This window comes from Melanotaenia boesemani, chromosome 7 (genome assembly GCF_017639745.1).
Source record: "Melanotaenia boesemani isolate fMelBoe1 chromosome 7, fMelBoe1.pri, whole genome shotgun sequence".
In the NCBI taxonomy this organism is placed as follows: Eukaryota; Metazoa; Chordata; class Actinopteri; order Atheriniformes; family Melanotaeniidae; genus Melanotaenia; species Melanotaenia boesemani.
Window position 1 is genome coordinate 27537507 of NC_055688.1, and position 16396 is coordinate 27553902.

A 16396-nucleotide genomic window follows, 5' to 3' on the forward strand; every position below is an offset into this window, starting at 1 on the left:
GCAGTCGAGCTGCTCTCATCTTGCCATTATCTCAAGCACCCTCACATTACCATAATAATGGCTTTTAACCAAATGTAGCACTCTCCAAAGCAACACAGGCAGAATCTGTTTTAACCAAATGTAAAACTCTCATTGGCAGGCAGAATCGGAGGGGCTTAACGTTAACATCACCATAGACTGAAGAGTGCTGTGTGGAAAGCGTGTGTGGGTTTGAGTGGGAGTTTCAAGCTGGATATAGTCTTGATTATACATATGATGTACAAAGGGCAGTTTGTGTGTGATATACACTCACACACATATGCAGTCCCACTGCAAATTGTATATCTGCACCATAATAAATATTTCTGTTTGTGCAAGTATGCATACTTGAGACACACACACACACACACACACATAACCTTGTGTGTGCCTAATTGTGCTACATGTGGTGTATGTACATGTGTCATGTGTGTGGTCGTGTGAGTCAGAGTTGAGCTCCAGGTCTGGCCAGGTACTCTGCATGTGTTTCCCCCGTCCAGATGGCCTCTCGGCAGGCCTGGGCTGGGGCGCAGGGTGTCCTCCTGCCCTCCCACCCAGCCACCGCAGAAGGTCGACTCGACCGTGCCGCCTGCTTGCCCTGTAATGCCGCCTTCCAGACCAGCAGCTTCCTGCCAGAGGAAAAAAATGAGAAGGAGAGAATATGAAACAGAAAGCCAGTTTGTGGTATCTGTGTCATTAAGTGTATACATGTACATGATAACCTTCTGTTAAATGCTCACAATTCTGTCCTAATCTTTACGTTGCTCTACCTTCTTCATGTCTCTTTCTGTTTTTAATTAATTAATTAATTAATCTTTTTACTATCTGTTAAAGAGAGAGAGAGAGAGAGAGAGAGAGAGAGAGAGAGAGAGAGAGAGAGAGAGAAAGAGAGGGAGAGTGCATGTGTGTTATATGAGGTGCCAGGGAGGGTGTGGAGACCCACAGATGGTCGGGGTGGTTCCCACTCAGTGAGATCTGGGCCAGAGCCCGCTCTCAGATTAGTGGGCCTCACTCGTGAAGCACCACCCACAGGTATCTGGGCAGACCTGGATCTGACACAGAGGTTTTGTTATGATGCACATATCATACTGTTTCTGTCATCTTTTTTAAAAGCAAGGATGCATTACCATAGTGTCTATCTAATTGTTGAACTGTGTAAAAATACAGTATATTTAAGCATTCTCTTTGACTCTTTCTGGACAGGAAAAATTACTGTATGCCCACAAGGTATGAGTAAATAGAAATTTAAAGTGCTGTACATTGCATTGCTAAAAATTCCCCATATTACCTTGGGGGTGTATGTGTAGGATTGCAGAGCTCAGAAACAATGCAGTCCCTTGCTAATTCTTTGCAGTGTCTCCAACACAACATCTAAACAAAGATAACTTTGCAGCCACCACAATGAAAACCAACCAACCAAACAAACAAACAAAAAACCTATGGATAAACACAACAACAAAGAGATTCCTCCTATTTATGTAGAAAACTGAATAAAATCATATAGGCATTGGCTGGAAGCTTTCGGAACACAGAGCCTTGGTAAAGAATACTTAAATGTGTGAATGTTTAATAGTGTTGCTTGGATCTTTTGAAGAAGTTCTAGTTGTACTTGAGTTGTACTGCTTCAACATGCTGGCATGGATAAATTAGAATGTTTATTTAAGTGTACAATCAAGGTTTATTTAACTTCAAGTCCAACTATTTGTTTTTCAAATAGTTTCATTTTCAGCTTACATTTTTCACTTTCATATATTTCTTTTAAATATAAAAACATTATGTCCCTGATTTAGCACCATATTTTACTCCATGAAAAGGAGAAGGATGCAAAAACAATGCACTCACGAAAGTAATCTGCTTTCCCTACACACAGACTGTTAATACTAAAGGAAGAATGAGAATCAGACTGCTTTACACACTAATACAATGATAGAAAAAAGGGAGAAACAATTTACATTCAACAAAAAATAAACTTTCACCAAAAAAAAAAGAAGATATAGAAAACAATATTTTTCTCAATTTTTGTTTCTTATCATTAGTTTTTCTTCCACTATTCCACACTATAAAATCAAACAAGTTATTCCTACTGAAAAAAAATATCTAGCTGCCTCAGGAAAAAAAAAAAAAAAAAAAAAGAAGAAATACTTCACAAAATCTTATTTTTATTTTCAACACTCACCACAATTTTAAGTTCACCTTACTTAAAGTAATTGATGAACTGAAACTTGTTCTTGTTTTGCAGCAAGAACTTAGTGTGGGTGTCTTTTTGCTGGTAAACTAATGTAGTACCACCACAGACCTATCTGTCACAGTGCAGCGACTGCCTGTATAGTTGGTTTTAAATACAGGGATGCCCAATAACTCGAGAGCAGTAATATAAAAGTGCCAAAATGAATTAAAAATAATTTAATAAATAATAATAATTAATTTTCATCCCCATAATTTGAACTATCACAAAGTTCCCCATGTGAAAGTAAAAGGATCATGGTTTGGTTTGAACCATACAGAAACACTGTACATTTACAATTTTACCAAGTCCACTGGAAAACTGCAGCTACAGGTCTGTTTCTGTATCTATATCTTATGCTATGCGGTCCTGCATATGATGCTGTCTAAATGAGGAAGAACGTCCTCCAAAGATGGAGCTGATCCTTCATGACATGGAAGGTTAGATCCTCCTGGAAACCTGTCATTTGCTTAGGTGATATTTTGAACTAGTTCAATTAAAAATCAAACTGTAATTGGCTTTATTTATTTGAACTAGACTTAAACTAAGAAGTTTATTGAACCAAAAAAGAAAAAAAAGTTTAAACCAGCTTTACCTTTTGCTGTAACACATAGTCATTACCACTTTGTCCAAACAACTATGTATAAGAGAACATTCCTTACAAGTAACATAAACTGCTTCTGTATTGGCGATGCCACAGTCGTTGGCAATGGATAAAGATGGTTAGACTAACCACTTTGTATGTTTATGTATCATACATCCTCGTAATAAGCAGCCTAAAAAGTCTTTCATGTCATGATCTGCATGTTCTACCGAAGTCTTTCTTAGTTTCTAGTCTTGTCATTATGAGTTCTTGTTTCTTATTTTATTTAGTTGAGTTTTCCCCTGTTTTCTCTTTGCTTTACTTCCTGTTCCCTGCTGGCTGTCATCATTTCTCACATCTGCTTCTCTTTTTTGTAATCAATCCTTCAGTAAAGGTTATTTAATTTCATTTGCTGTGTGCCAGTTCATTGTGTGTGTATGTGTGTGTGTGTGTGTGTGTGTGTGTGTGTGTGTGTGTGTGTCTGTGTAGGTTTACTATTTGAGGTTCTTTAGCTTTCTTTAGTTTTTTTCCTTATGTTTTCTGCTTCTGCTGAGTTTTCTGTTTTATTAAATCATTGGTAATCATTCCAAAATCCACCCATGTCTCCATGTCTTGCGCTTAGGTCCCACATTCTTGTCTCCAGCTTCCACAATCTATGACATTTCACTCTTGGATTTGACCCTCAGCCATTGGCTCACCAATGTAGCCCTGCAGAAATTTGTCAAATAAGCTCTTCAATTAGATGGTGGCACATAGTGTGTTTAAATGACATGTTGGCACCTTTCCATGAAAACATCTTCAACTTTGTAGAAAGTGAGGGTAGAGTAAACATAACCAGACAGCAAATGAAAATGAAAGCCAGAATGGCCCAGTAAATACTTAATAAAAAAGCCATCAAGTAATCTGGTTCAGCAGGTTGGACTTCAGGGAACATTACTTGAATGGTTTAAATCCTATTTAACAGACAGGTCTTTTTCTGTCATGATAGATGACTTGACCTCCTCTTCAACTCTGTTGACATCTGGTGTGCCGCAGGGATCCATTCTGGGGCCTGTGCACTTCTCATTATACAATTTGTCTTTTATCTGTATGCAGATGACCTGCAAATCTATCTGCCAGTCACTCCCAATTCACCACTTAGTTTAAACTTCATTGATGGCTGCTTAAAGGACATTAAACACTGGTTCTCTTAAAACGTCCTTCACCAAAATAATGACAAAACAGAATGGATTTTTTTTTGTTACCTTCAAAAAGCCAGATACTGCTGTTCCCAGTCAAGGTCTTTCAGCCCCCCATTTCAATCAGGTAGTTAAAAATATGGAGGTAAAACTGGACTGTTGCTTGAAACTGGTCAATCAGGTTGAGGCTGTTGTAAAAACAAGTTTCTTTCAGCATCGTCTATTGTCCAAAATAAAGCATTTCCTCAGCCGCAGTGATCTGGAGGCCATCCATGTCTTTGTGAGCTCCAGACTTGACTACTGCAATGTTTATATATTAATTTCAATCAGTCTTGCATCTCCCGTTTACAGCTTGTACAAAATTCTGCTGCTCGTCTCCTAACCAGCACTCGGAAGCACGAACATAACACTCCCATCCTGTTAGCTCTGCTCTGGGTTCCGGTTCAGTTCAGGACACAGTATAAATTTTTGTTTTTAATGCACTGAATGGTTTCACATCTCCTTAATTATCAGAACTGTTGAAAATCCACCAGCCCAGCAAAGCTTTACTTTCTGCTGGTCAAAATCTGTTAGAGGTGCCTCGGTCCAGGTGCAAGCAGTGGGGGGACCGGTCCTTTTCAGTGGCAGGTCCAACATATTAGAATACTCTTCCCCACTAAGCTATGCACCCACACTGATTGCCTTTGTTCAACACCAAACTTAAGACCTATTCATTTTAAGAGGCATTTGGCCTGTAGTACTTAGTTTTAATGTGTTTTGTACTTTTAATACTTTCTGTGTTATCTATTAGTTTAAATCAATTTTATGCTTTTACCACTCTCTAATATAGCTCCTTTATTTAAATGTGTATTTGTATTAATTTGTTTTATGGTGTTAAGCACCTTGGTCAGTTTGAATGTTGTTGTAAGGTGCTATAGAAATAAACTTGGATGGACTAATTCATAATCTCCCTCTTTAGAATCAATTTAGCTCCTTTTAATTGGTCTGACCATGTTGGTCTCACTGTTACTGGAAACAACTTACCATCAACAGCAAAAGGGGAAATACTGTCACTGATTGAGTTTTCAACCAAAGCCCTAGTAAACTACCTGCTCTTTTTAATGCTCAGTAGATGTAGAGCTGACCAGTCAGTAATCTGAGATACATAAATGGTAATGACAGGACATAGAGAGGGGTAATGTGTGTCACAGTGCGTGCTATGGCATCCCACTGCTTTAACCCACAGCATGCCATCACAGATTCTGTCAGTTCTCATTCTTTACAGAGATTCTCCTGTCCTTCACACACACATATATGCACACATGTGTGCAGATTTGCTGGTACATGCACTGCCATGTGCACAGAGAGACCCACTTCAAACCAGCCTAATGAATTAATTACAATCACAGCCAGTGTGTTTCTGTGTATGGGCTGCTAATAGGAAGTGACAGGGGCTGCGGCAATGTACTCATCACTTCGGGCTTCCTTCCTTTCTGCACCCTGCCCCTCCACCTCTCAATCTCCCAGATGAGCTTGACATCTCTATCTTTGTAGTGTGGTCACCTGTCATTCTCTGAGTTGCCTGTTAACTCATCACTTGTACTGACGCTACTGCATGTACACACACAGAAACACAAATACAATTTATATAAGTGCCAAACATGCACATACAGGAAGCTGCATGCATGTCTGACAGCTCCTGTGTCATGAGTTCATTTGATTATGGAGGGGGAGTTCTAATTATATTGTTACACGTGGGGATAAAATCCAGTCTGCAAGATGTTAATGATTTTGAAGGGTTTTAAGATTAGAATCAAGGCTTGGTTAAGGTTAGGTCACATGTTGTCCCTGCAAATATGGCAGATTTCTGTGCATGAGGGTGCTGAGTTTCAGGAGCTTCAGCATAGAGCGAAATAAAATGCATAAAGCCTCAACAGCAAATATGTGGCTTCTCACCTCATTCATTATGTAATTGGAGTAACAGCCCTCCTCCCTCTCCTCTTTTCTCTTCTTCTCGCCTACCGCTCCCCACCCTGTCCTCCCCTCAGCCTTCACCTTCTGTTCACCACCTGTACGGGAACAGATTCTCTCCTCTCTCCACATGACACTTCAATCTGTTCTCTAGCAGATAAAGTGTTGGCATTTTAATTTTGTTTTTATGTCTAATTTTTTCCCCCTTCTTTTGCATCCTGCACGTGACAGTCTGCGACTGACACGCATGGACACCACCGCGGGTCAAATCCAAAAGGTTAAAGGTCTGACATTTGAACACAGCCAGAAGGGTTGATACACACGTACACGTGATGCTGTCCATATGTACACACACATGCATTTTGGCATTTTTTGGCATGTCTGTAAATGTTTGTGCATGTACGCTTGTCTGTGACCTTAAATAAATGGCTCACCCTGTTTGTGTTGTTCCATATTTGACATATGAGCTTGACAAGCTTTGTAGCTTAACTCTGCAGTCGATTTTCATTTTCATCATTAGTGTTGCTTTTCAAGCAACGTTTGGTCTGTAGCACAAAAAGAAGTATGATCTAATCTTTCAAATGTCAAAAAAAGGACAGGCAACAAATATTTGAGGCAGGTAGATACGGGAAGACATGAGGATGCATCAACAGCATTTGAAAGGAGAAATCATTTATCCACTCTCACACATGAAGGTAGGGTGTAGAGAGCTGGCAACAAAAGGCTGATGCTGGTTCCTCCTCAATGCTAAAGATACAACTGATGACAATTCCATTAATCCTGTCAGTCCTCTCCTTCCATCTCTCTCTATTCCCCTCATTTTCTCAGTCTTTTTATAGATGAAAGGCTTCCACTTTTTCTGTCAATGGCCTGCAGTCATCTGAATTAAACATTGATTTTATCGGAAGTTTAGTCATTGCGTCCGTGACGACTCGCTGCCTCCTCAAAAAGCATGTGCGAATGCCTCATTGCAGAGGAGCACAGAGCCGAGGACAGAAGAAATAAGGAGATGGGAGTTGGAGCAGAGAGAGATGGAACTGAGTAGAGGACGAGGGGGGAAAGAGATTTCAAGAGAACGACATTACAATGAAAGGAAGGAGACAGACGGGACAAGGAGAGATGAGGAGGGAGCTGAGGAAAACACAGGGGGGATGAGAAGAAAGAACGAGGGATTCAGCAAGCTGCAATTAAGAGTTTAAGAAAGAGGAAGAAAGACTCAGCAGTAGATGAGGCAGGGCTCACACAGAATAGAAAGCGGAAAGAGTTTTTTGAAGTACCATGTTGAAATTTCTTTTTGGTTCCCGTCATTGTCCAACACCTGCCACAACTCATCTCTGTAAAAGTACCTCCCTTTTCCTTCCATTACCATCTTCCACCATCAACAAAGAGACATCACAGCTCATCAGCTGATCTACCTCCACACAGGCCTCTCCTTCATCTGAAATATTAAATACAGCTTCAATGTCTTTATCCAGACAGCAGCAAAAGGATCAAAAATATTGTTTTTAACTTTTAGGTTTTTCTGTTTTTCATGTTTAAGTTCTGGTGAGAGAGTGAGAAAAAAAACAAACAAACAAAAAAAAAAAAAAACTGGTTATGATGACACCGGCCTCTTGAAACTACAATAAACAGAACAGGCTGACCTCTAGCTGGGAATGCATAAGCTTTACTGTCATCCCACTCCTAGCCACAACTTCCCTCCTCCTCATCTTCTCTGCTTCTTTCCCTGCTTTCTCTGTTGGAGGTTTGTTGTCAGGCACCCTGAGGAGCTGAGGAGATGAAAGGAAGCTGGTCTCATGGGATCACCGGAGTTGAACGGGAGAGGCCCTGTGCTCGCTCAGCACTCATCCCGACAGCGGTGGTGCGTCATCTCTGGGATAAGGTATCCCCAGGGTTGGACAGCAGGATTTGAGTACCCTGGTTCACATTTACCCCTCTTTACAAGTACATTGTACACACACACATACACACACAGACGCATGCACCTTGAAGGAGATGGTCCCAAGTGAACAGTGCAGATAAAACTTTCAGCCTCTGCTGTATTCACAGTTAAAGGGTGTGGTGGACTCGAGGGAAAGTAGAAAGCGAATTCAACTCGGATAACAGCAAAAGCACGTTAAGGAAGCAGAATAAAACTAACGGACTAGTTTTCATATAGAATTCATGAATATGCCCTCCCTCTTGATTTCTCTCTGAGGTCTTCTGGTAGCTCATGGAGGAGTTCCCTCACACTCATGGCCCCAGGGTGGCACATCTACAGCTCCCACAGTGCTCTACTGCACTAGGAATACCTCCCATTTGGGTCAATCCCTCGCTCTTTATCTTTATCTCCTGTCTTTCCCCGGGTCTCTCTCTCTTTCTCTCTCTCTCTCTCTCTCTCTCTCTCTCTCTCTCTCTGGCTCTCTTTTTTGCTGCAGTAGGTATGAATAATTAAACCTGCGTTTCCTCTTCTCTCGTGTCATGTCTCTGTCTGCCACCCCTTCTCCCGCCCTCTCTGCTGTGTCTCTCACTCGGGCTGAAGTGTTATAACTGAAGTGAGTCATTTAGAAGAGGAAAAAGGTTGCAGATCAAGGAGAGTTGACTTTAGTTTGGAACTTGGCATGTTACATAAAATGTCACTGTGTGTTATTGACTGATTGTGAGGGCAACAGAGATGGAGAAGAGGAATTGTAACTTAAGAAGGGAAGGAAAGAGAGTAATAGTGAGATTGTGACAATAGTTTAAAAAAAGTGTGCAAAGAAAAGAAGATGATGGGTGAGTTGAGTGATACAAGAGGGGTTGCATTTACAACAGCATAAGCTGCCATCTCTTATGGGCAAACTGAATATTAAAATATTTTTCCAATGAAAATTGAGTCTTTTGTTTGTTATTTGAGTACTTGCATAATCAGAGTCTCACCTGGAATTGACAAAACAGTTTGGCAATTCACAGAAAAATAGTGATCGACAAGCTAAGCTAACAGCTACTCAGAAGGGGGCCATAAGAAGTACAAACTAAAAATAATGATAGCAGTTGAAGCAAAAGCTATACTGGAAATTTTTACACGTGTTGCACACTTGAACACAAAGCAACTTCTAAGCATGCATGAGATAAAAAAAATGTAACTTCACTTTATTCCTGGAACACAGAAACACAAGCACATCAGCACATGACTGTACACAGCAGGCTTTTGGGGTTTACTGAATTATAATTGCATGAATCTCACTATCAACTTGAATATCAAAAAAATAATACAAAAAATATACAAAAAAATAACTGAATTCAGTATAAGATTTCATAAATTGTATTCATATCAACAATAGACTATAAAAAATAAACACGAGTAAAATGAACATGAGTTGGCTTAAAAAAAGAAAAGAAATGCAGCCTTGGCTGACCAAGGGTCCATTCACACCATAGTCTGGGGGACTTGGTTTGATGGGGAATTCTGAAAATTTTCCTTTGGTTTGGGTCCTCAAACAAACCAAACTTCAAGGACAATATCATGCAGTTACAAAAACTGCTTGATAGGGGCGATATTCCCGAAATAACCACTGACCAAAGTTCAAGTTCACGCTTATTTTTAGCATATCAACTGCAACCCCAGTTTCCCAAAGTGCTGAACAATAAAACAACTACAACATAAAACACTACATAGTAAAACAATAAACAGTAAAAATCAGTAAAAAAAAAAAAAACAAAAGGCAAAAAATTGGAACAAAAAGTCAATGTGAAGCTCAATAATGTTCAAACGCCAGCGCAAAGAAGTGGGTCTTGAGCAAGGAATAAAACCAGCATAGCTCTAATGTGAAATGGCAAACTGCTCCACAACTTTGGAGCAGCAACCAAAAAAGCTCTGTTACCCCTGGATCTGGGCCTAGGAAAAAAAAAAAAAAAAAAAAAAGGATGAAGAAGAAAGGACCTAAAACCGAAATCCAAAAATCAGCTCGCTCACAGCATGTAAACAAAGGAGTTCATGCAGTCTCCACTTTTGTCTCTTCTTTGTCTTCTTCTTCTCTGTTCTGTATTTTCAATATATTAATTTATGCCATTATTAGTGTCATTAACTTGTTCTTCCCTTCTTCTCGCTCACCAGGTATACCTGGCTAAAAGTTGTGGTGCTTGTTGATCCCTCTTTCCTGTTCATCCCCCCTCTAACCGGATGAGGCAGATGGCTGCTATCCCTGAGCAGGGTTCTGCCAGAGTTTTTCCTTTCTGTTAAAAGAGAGGTTTTTCCTTTTCCACCCCCGCCTGCTGCCCCGTGTTTGCTCAGAATGGAAGTGAATCAAAAGGAAGATCCGATTTAAGGCAATGATCTTTAAACTGGCTTTTATGAAGACAGTTATAAATTGAACTAATACAAATTTGCTTTAATTCAGTCACATTGAATTGACTTGAATTTATGTCTGCAAAGCAACTTGAGATTATTTTGTTGTGAACTGGTGCCAAACATATAAAACTAAACTGAACTAAACTTAACTGGGATTTTTACTAGTGTACATTTTCTTGACACACTATGGCCCCTTCAGTACAACTTGTGTGTTTGGCACAGCCTACCTGAGTATTTTTGCTGAACATGTTCATCCCTCTATACCCACATCTGATGGCTACTTTCAGCAGAATAATGCACCATGTCACAAAGATTAAATCATCTCCAACTGGTTTCTTGAACATGACAATGAGTTCAGTGTACTCTCCTTATCCAGCAGAGTGCTTGGGGGATGTACTAGAACCGGAGATTCTTATCACGGATTTGCAGTCGACAAATCTGCAGAAACAACGTGATGCAATCATGTCATTATGGGCCAAAATCTCTGAGGAATGTTTCCAACACTTTGTTAAATCTATGCCAAGAAGATAGCTTTAATGCAGTCATGAGAAAAAAGCAGGTCAAAGCTGGTACTAGCATTAAGTTTTGAAATGGAGAAAAAAGAAAGACATCTACACAATATGATCATGGAAGTTCATTGATGGTCTGAGGAACCATATTTTTAAATATGCTGAGGACAATATTCAAGCAGGAAAACAGGTTGTATGATTAAAAGTGTTATTGTGTCACAAAATTTAAATTTAACACACTGAAAATATTAAACACATCTTCTTTAAAAAAGGAATTATTCATAGGAATGTAAAACACTGTTATTTTATTTTCTTAACATTGATCTAATTGTTGTTTAGCATATAAAATATTGAAGTAGATTTAAAGATCAGGTGTAGTAAATGCCAATGCCAAATGAACAAAAGCGTGCTCATGTGAGATGTATACATCTAAGAAAAGACTGAGGATGCAAAGACTTCACATGTAAAACATTGAGTTTACCATTTGAGGGTTTACTTGGATTAATTGCACTAACTTGCTGGCTTGACATGACAAAAATTAATAGTTAAGATTACAAAGCAATTGATACCAAATAACTTAAAAGGATGTATAATAAAAAATGTCACTGGCCATCCATTAGTTCATATTATAAACATCAGCTGTGATAAACCTTTTAATAAACCTTAGATTTTTTATGTGTGAAATATTTCCAAAACACAAATTTGATTCAACAAAATTGAACTAAATTTGTTACAATGTCATTATGACTGAACTTTACTTGAAGTTACTCATTTTACCAGTTAGTATTACAGGTTTCCATAAACACTCATTTAAGATGCTTGATTGCATGGGCAACGTCGGTCCTCGAGAGCCACAATCCTGCAGGTTTTCCAAATTTCCCTGCTCCAACACACCTAGTGGCTTTGATTTAGGTGGCAAAGCCACAGGAGCAGACAGATGTTTAACAGCTGCCTACAAGATAGTTTTGGTTCACAGTTTTATTAATTTCTGTGACAATAACAAAGGTAAAGACAGCCCAGATGAAACTGGAAATTATAAGCAGTAAATATTATGTTTGATCCTTTTCTATACTTCCATCTTCACCTTGAGATTTAAAATAACTCCTGGGTTATTCTATTTTATTCTACATGAAAGTAAAACTACAGAATAAAAAATCTCCAGGTTGAATCAAGTCTGCAGAGCGGAGATGGTGACCTGTGACGGGCTGCTTGGTGGTTAGTTGCATCACAGCAAGAACCGGTTCAGCCTTGGCTAGAGACCTTAAATGTGGACTTGTATGTGCACGAATGAATGACTCCCAACCCACTGTCCAAAAAACAGGGATGCTAACTGGTCCTTCCACACTGACTGTAAAAGTGAATGTGAGTAATCCCAAATAAGATAAAGCGGGGAATGAAAATGTGAGTCTGAAATAAAGATTGAATTGAATTGAACTGAATTGAATTGAATTGAATTGAATTGAATTGAATTGAATTGAATTGAATTAATAAATGAAAAGAACTGCAAGTTATCTTAAAGTGGAATTAGGTACGAAGCTGTTATGCAGTGGTTGAAAAAGGTTTTCTGACACTGTTAAAATTGTACACAATCTCAAATATTATCATGAAACATTTTAGTTTTTAATGGTTTTTTTTTAGGATTTGTTTAGTATTTTGGCTGTGGCTGAATTTAAAAAAATTGCACTTGAAGACCTAAGACTGATTTTTAATGCAATATTTCACAAATCCATGGGATATCTAAAAACTTGTTTCAACCACGGTATTCAAACATTTAGCATTTAGATCATTATATCCAGAAGAACTCAACAGGAGCATGAGGTCATGGTAACTCCCCTCATGTCCCACACAGCTGTGTCTAAAACAACATCACAGTAAGTGGAGATCATTACAACAACTGCTCTTCAACGTTACTTTTTACTCATTGTCATCTTAATTTTATTAGTGACTGAAAGGGGCAACTTTGTATGTCATCATTTGAGGGCTAAGCCCCCCTGTCTTTAAATCCTAGATAAGTCCCTGCTGGATGGCAATATGGTTAAAAAGACATCGGACAGTGATGACGTGTCCACACAGCTAGAAAGCAATGATTCTGAGCAGAGAGTACTTCAGGCTTCAGATAGTATTTACTTAAACTGAGACTGCTCCATCCAAGAAACTAAAGAGAAACCTGCTTAAGAAAAATGATGTTTCTAGCACAGTCTCATAGGTCTATAGACAACTTGGTTTGGAAAGCTAAAAGGGGTTCCCATAGTAAAGATTTAAGTTGTAATATCATATTGAGGCTTTTACTGGAAACAAATTCAAAATCAAACCATAGCATCACATATAATTTGTGCTTGCACATTTATTTTACCAGTAAGGACCCATTAACCCTTCACTAATCTTTGCTCACACAGTCTGTCTCTTCCTCTCTTCCATCTTTCCCCCTCCTGACAACTCCTTCCTGACAACTTCCTCCCTCTTTCCGTCTCTGTTCCCTCAGGTGCTGCATTACCATAATGGCTTCATGTGACGGTGATGTACTAGGCAGAAGTATGGAAATGCAACATGCCATGGTGCACATTATCAGAGTTGAATGCATTAGATGTCATTTGTGTACGACTGTGCGGTCATTATGTGTTAAACTGTTCTGTGGGAAACAGGAGATGAGAGCGGCAGAGGGAGGGAGAAGCTGAGGGAAAGCTGCTGTATTTTCCATTTACAGCACAGTTTGAATATTCTGATGCTTGTGTGCAAAGTGGGAATAAGGATAAACAAGGGGCTATGAAAATGATCTGTTATTCCATTTTTTTTCATGCATATTCCCCACTTTTCAAGTGTGGTATGTTTAACTGTGGGTTTGGTCTGTCTATGGTGGCACAATTAGAAAGTCTGTTCATTTAAAAAAAAGAATTTAGATGGCACTGATAACATTGTTTGCTGTTTGATGATACTAATGCAATTTCAGATGATGCTAATGCAATTTCACTCCAATTCCAGAAATCCTAGCGTTGTTTCATCTGTCACCACTTTGGTCCAAACTGAAATATCTTGTTAACTCCAGTGCTCTGCATGAACATGTTAAAATAAATGCGTTCATGAAGGGGCGTTCATATTGTCAATGAAGTTTAAACCGGGAACGGCTGTTTTACTTGAAAACTGTGAAGTAAATGCACTTCTGTCTTGTGGTATTGAATGACTTCTAGGCAACAGTGAAACATGCAACTTAAAATGATTACTGCGCGAGACATAATGTAGACACAACTATATGCAACTAGACAACTGCAGTAGAAAAATGACTGTGAATAGTTTTAGAACACACAGCAACATTCTCACAACAGACAATGAGACAGAAAAAGAAAAAAAGCAAAGCATGGTTCAGGAGATAACAGAAAAGAAAGCAAAGCATGGTTCAGGAGATAACTATAAAAGCTTTAGTGATGTGTATTACTTGAGACAGGTGAAGTAGAAAAGATGGTTGGGAGGTGAAAAGGGTAAAAAAGTTTTATTACAAAAATGCTGAGAATCAGACACTTCATTAGCAAGGTCAGATAGTTGATGCTGAAGGGTGTAATATATAACTTTGTACAGAAAGTCAGAGAACACTTGTAACACATGCTGAACTATCTATTTTGGCCTTGCCACAGACAGCTGTACATTCACAGACTCTTTCCTCATCTTTGTCCTTCACTGTACTAACTGTGTGATTTTAAATCAGTTCCCCCTACAACAGCTCTCATCCCAGATCTGCAGTTTTGTTTTATTAAGCTCATTTTGGACGTAGAGTATATTATGTTTTTATGGGTGTATTATAAATGTCAGTTGATTTACTGATCAGCATCTTATGATTACTTAAATGTGATTAATGTCTCATTTAATATTGCACAAGCAGAATTTCCAGACTGATATAATAAAAGCTACTTCTGAGGACTTAGTTGCATAACAATGAATACCAGGTTTTAAATACACTTTGTTAAACTTGATTAAATGAAGTAAACTATTTATTGAAAACATAATGGTGCTTTCTTTTGTTTTGTTTCTTTTAGCACATTTTGATTGAGTGTTGAAGGTTAGTAATAAAACAAGTAAATGCAAATAATAATTGCATAAATCTGCCCAGGTGGATGTGGTGCCAATATTCAGTAGATCATAAAAACATTTGAAATAAACTTGAACTAGTTTTTAAAAGGTCCCATATTATACATTTTTTCAACAATTTCATATGAGTGTTAGAGGTCCAACAACATTGTTTTCAAGCTGTATTATCCCATATTCAGGCTTGGTCCTTAATTTCAGCAATTCTAAAAGTAGCTCTAGTGAGCTTTACTGAGAACGGGCTGTTTCTGTGTCTGAACCTTTAAATGTTCATGAGTGGTGCTTTTCCATGCCCACTCCCCGCCCCTCACTTGGACAGGATCCGGCTTTCGCTGGGCCCACTCGGTGATTTTAGAGGGCAGGCTTAGCTAGCCATGGGGTAGGTCAATGACAGTATCCACTACCGGGGTGAACAGTTATTTCCCTTTGTGAGGTCACAAAGGGATAGATCTCAGACTCACCTGTTTGAGCACATATTCGCTAAAACGTGATGCAAGCAAGTGAAAGAGGAGACAGATTTTTCTCATTTTTGGGCCTCACACACAGGCTATAAGGACACATACGACTATTAGAAAACTTTTAGAAAATGAACCTTTAACTTTGAACTCATTTCAGAATTTCAATTGCTAAACATATGAACTAGTTATATTTTAGTCAATTTGATCAAGTGATTTGCATATTTCTCAACAAATATTGGATAGATTGCCATGACATTCCATCTGCTCACACAGTCCGACAGATGATTCTTCACATAGATTATCGTCAGTGTTCTGTCCTGCGTTGTGCCTGTGCTCTTCTTTTAGGTTACCAATGAGGTGTTTGCTATAAAAATGTCCGAGCTGCCTCATTTCAAAATCCAGTCTGCTTTGTTTGATTATCTTCACAGGACTGAGCACACACAGACCAGTCCACATCAGTTATGCTTTTATAAGCCAAAGAAGCTAGCTACAACATGGAGAATAGTCAGAACTTGCTCTATGTTGTTAATGACTCCTTGCCACCATCACACATGACTACAAATTTTATTGGCAACTGCCACAATCACTAGTTAGCTCATAGGTCCTGTAGTCCAGTTGGTAGCTGGCTACCAGTACTGTGAGAAAAGAAGTTCTTGCACTAATGTTCACAAAATGAGTATATGCTCCAAGTACAGCATGAATAATCCATACTGGCCAACACTCGTTTTTCCCCTGGAGTTTCTCCCATATTTCGCCTTTCAACCCATCTGCCACTGCATTACTGCTGAGTTATACTGCATTTGATGTATGCCAGAAGCAGATTGTTTGAATTAATGTAACATCAAGGCAAAGTAGGACCATTAGCAATTTATATATAATAGCATTTCAAAGTATTTTACAACTAAACTAAGATGAACAGCATTAAATCTAGAGCTGGGAAGCAATTTGCTGTGATTAATTGCACGGCTCTGTGTCGTTAATCACAGTAAATCGCAAATTAAATGCAAATCAAATTTTTATTTGTAATCTGCTGAAGTTTGTTTAAAAGAAATTTGAAACCTAATTGAAAGATTCTTAATGCAAATATGCTCCA